Here is a 3910-nt window from a genome sequence, read left to right on the forward strand (position 1 = left end):
GCAACTCACAGCAGCCCAGCTCCAGGTCAAGCTGTTGTTCACCATCTTAGCTGTAGAGGGCAGTGTCACTGGCCCATGTGGGATCCGAACCATGGCTCTGCTGCTCAGAGCTGGCGTCCCAAGCCAACTCTTAACCAATGTGCCACTCAGCCAGCCCCATATGCTGTTATTTTGATGTGAATATTCTTTATATTTTTGAGAAGTATCCTTCTATTCTCCTTTTGTTTTTTAAAGAAGGAATCATCAAGCTTTATTGAATTCCTTTTTGGTATCTACTATTTTTATATGACTTATTAATATAGTGTGTTATATCATTTGATTTTCTTATCTTAAACCATTATGATATTTTTGTGAATTATTATTTTGCTACGTTTTAAATTTTAATTTACTAGTGTTTTTGGTGGAACTTCTTTAGAAACTTTTTAATTGTGGTTAATAGTTATATTTGCATGTGAGAAACAGGAGGAGAAATGAATGGAGGAAGGGAAGGATGCAGAATATGAGAGAGAGAGAGGGGGAGAGAGATATATTTTGGGAGTTTTTAAAAGATTTTTCTGGCTTCATAAAATGAACTGGGTAGTATTCTATATTTTTCTGTCTCCAAGAGAAGTTTATGAAAGAAAAGAATTGCATAATTAAGGATTTGAAAGAATTTGCCTAAAAATATTTCGGCCCAAAACTGTTTTGGGAGATAATGTTTTGATAAGTTTTAAGAGCTCTGGATAATTGAATTATTTAAGTTTTCTGCTTCTGCCCATTGTGACAAAAGTTTCTGAGGTTACAAACACTTAGGAATGCATTTCAGAAAGAAAGAAAGATAGCAGCATAGCCCTGTCCATGTGCTTTGCTTTTTCTAAGCACGTTTTTCACTTGGATAACTGGCATTCTCCCTTCCCCTTGGTCTAGCCTGGTGAGGACCTGGAAACCAAGGCCTCATCTGTACATCTTGGTTGGGAGAAAAGAATCCAAAATGAATCCAGCTACCAGGAGCCTTATGTTTATTTACACAAAGTCTCCTATCCCAGCAACTGAGAGTACATCTGTAGGACAGTTCCAAAACAAATTAAGTAACATTGGAGAGGTAGGCCTGACCTATCAAGCCAAAAGCAATGAGGAAGATGGACCCTGACGTGGGGTTGGCCCTGCTCTTCTGGGCTGGGAGGTGACTGATAACGTGGACTCTAATTCCCTATCTTGCCACACTCCAGTCTTCATCTCCTTCTACCATTTTCCTAATCTTCCACCCCCCAGCACCACCCCATGGTCTCCAGTTCCAGCTTCCTTTACCAGCAACCTTCCCTCCACCACCCTCATCTAACTTTTCTAATTCCATCATCGCTTAGCTTAGACACTGTACTTTCTGGAAGACTTTTCTGATGCCCAAAGTCAGGCCCAGTATCACTTTCATGTGTCATGTATCCTCTCTCCTCTTATGCTGCTTCAAATCTGCTTGTTTATCTGTGTCCCTCTCTAGATGGAAAACGCCATGATGGGAGGGAACATGTCTGTGGCTGATCATAATTATATCTGCCCAAGGGGGTCCATAATTGGATCCCTACCCAAGTCATCCATTTACCCCAGTGCTCAGTGCCTAGCAGAGTGCACAGTAAATGGTAGGAACTCCATTTGTTGAATGAATGAATGAATGAATGAATGAATGAATGAATGAACAAATGACATTCTTTTCCAATTAAGAGTAGATCAAGCCTCAAACATTTTGGAAACACCAGCAAGAGGCACCTCAGAACCCAGAGAAGAAAACAACAGCCTTCCTTCCACGTGATCACTGTCTTGTGGTCAGAGCTCCTCCACATCTGTTATTAATCGGCCCAAAGAAAAGTCTCCTGTTTTCTTAACTGAAAAACTTAAAATTGTTTGCTGCCAAGAGTAGGCTAACTTAAGCTCTTGCTGAGTTGTGCCACAGATGGGTTACAGGTGTGACATCAGTCCCTTCAGTTCAGAGTGAAAAGACCTCAGGTAGCTGGACCCCTGCCCAAGTCATCCATTTACCCCAGTGTGTCACCCTAACGTAAGCCCAGGACATCTAGGGTGGGTCTGAACAAGCTTGTTAAGCACTGATGACCACTATGTTGGCATATTGGCCTGTATTATTAATGGTTTTTAGCCATTATTAGTTCTTACCTAGGTGTGTCTTGAGATGAGAAGTCAAAGGAAGCACCGTATTTTCAGGCTCTGCAGAAGTTAGCAGCAGTCCTATCTCCCTGGAGTCCTGGAATTTCTCCAACAGGAAGGAAGGAAGGAAGGAAGGAAGGAAGGAAGGAAGGAAGAAAGAAAGAAAGAGAAGAAGAGTGCATGTTATTAGTAGTAGCAAAAGTAGTAGTGGTAGTAATAGCAATGGTAGTCAGTAGGAGAAGTAGAAGGCGTTGTGGCAGCAGCAGTAGTAGTAATCATATTTCCAAAGGCAAAAATTTTAGGTGCATTGAAATGTCTAATCTTATATTTTTCATACGTGGGCCCCAAGAGGTCAGCAGTCAATAGCTGGAAGCAATCAGCTGCAAACAAGGAATTTCCTTAAAATCTGTGCTTTATCTTAAAAATCCATGCAAATTTACTCGCTGCTCCATAATATGTCAGTGTTATCTTTTCCTCCTCCTCCCCCTCAAAAAAAATGAAAACTATAAGTTAGTTCTAAATATGCTCCTGGAACATGGACCAAGGTCATCTTGAGGCTCCAAGAACCCCTTGCCCCGCCCCCTCACTTCTAAACACCCTGGAGTGCTGAGAATTCCTGTGTAGTTTCTTTACTGCCCAAAAAGCCATGAAATAAAAACAAGCTACAGAAGTTCCATGTTAAATGGGAAAATAATGGATGGAACAAAAAGCACCCAACAAACAAACAACAAAAAACCAGAATGAAATGGTGATTTTTTGTTGTTGTTTTTAAAGGAAATAGGAGTAAGAGTTTTCTGCAGGCTGTGATGACAGCATTCCAAGCATGCAGCTGGACCTCCCAGTATCTCTCTGTAATTCCAGAACGGCTGGGAGCCTTGTCCTGACAGCATCGCAGTCTGTCAGTGGTCCATCATTGTTTATCATGCTCACGTCCAATTACGCTTGGCATGTGCTCTCAGTCTGGAAACTCTGCCAAATACTTTATCCGACTGCAACTTGGTTGCCTCTGAGTAAGGAGGTTTGATCAGTGTTTGAGCGGTATTTTATCATCAGGTCAGGGGAGGACATCATTTGGGCCTTCTTAGATAATGTGAAGTATAGTGTTTGGATGAGACCAAAGTAGCCCTTCCAGGCACCATGTTCAGAGGAAAAGCTCTGGAAAAGGTGCTAATATAGTTTTGGCACTGGACCTGACTTTCTTAGCTGGTGAATATCGTAATCAGGCTGAATCCCATCTTTCTGATGGCTGCCCTGATTCTGTGTTGACTCAGCTGTCCTTATGCCTTCTTGCCAATGTATGAAGGGTACCATCCAGAGTCTGAGAAAAGAAGCTCAGTCTATCTCTTTTCATTGTTTCTAGAGAACTATCCATATTTGGACAAATGGCTCAGACTGTAATCCATAAAATGAAATAATGGGATCATATAATCTCTAAGGAGTCTTCCCGTTTGTGTGTTTTGGGATTTTGAAATTTGCCATTATGCTGTCTGAGAGGCAGAGATGCTTCATAGCCCCATGTGGAAAAAGAGATCCTTAAAATGTTTTATGAGCTGAAGATTCCAATGAACTAGAAGTATGTCATAAGTTTATATATATCCAAACTAGACGGGACTGAAACGTCCACCCGCTTCATGCCATCAAAGAACCACACTAAAACTCCTTGAGAATTGATTCAGATGGAGAGCAAGAATGCCTGAAGTAAATGGTGAATGGTAAAAGGTAAAACAAAACAAAATAAAACAAACAGAGGAAACTTTTGCAGGTGATGGATAAGTTT

General features: G+C 41.2%; 1 long non-coding RNA gene across 1 annotated transcript in view; it reads right to left on the reverse strand.

The window, feature by feature from the left end:
* LOC109372554 (uncharacterized) overlaps positions 1–3910 on the reverse strand; it is a 35917-nt gene that overhangs the window by 11852 nt on the left and 20155 nt on the right. Inside the window, exon 2 of the long non-coding RNA XR_002122065.1 lies at positions 2143–2230. This is a non-coding gene — a long non-coding RNA (uncharacterized LOC109372554). The remainder of the gene's footprint in view (positions 1–2142; positions 2231–3910) is intronic.

Source organism: Hipposideros armiger, unplaced genomic scaffold (assembly GCF_001890085.2).
Source record: "Hipposideros armiger isolate ML-2016 unplaced genomic scaffold, ASM189008v1 scaffold_643, whole genome shotgun sequence".
Taxonomy (NCBI): Eukaryota; Metazoa; Chordata; class Mammalia; order Chiroptera; family Hipposideridae; genus Hipposideros; species Hipposideros armiger.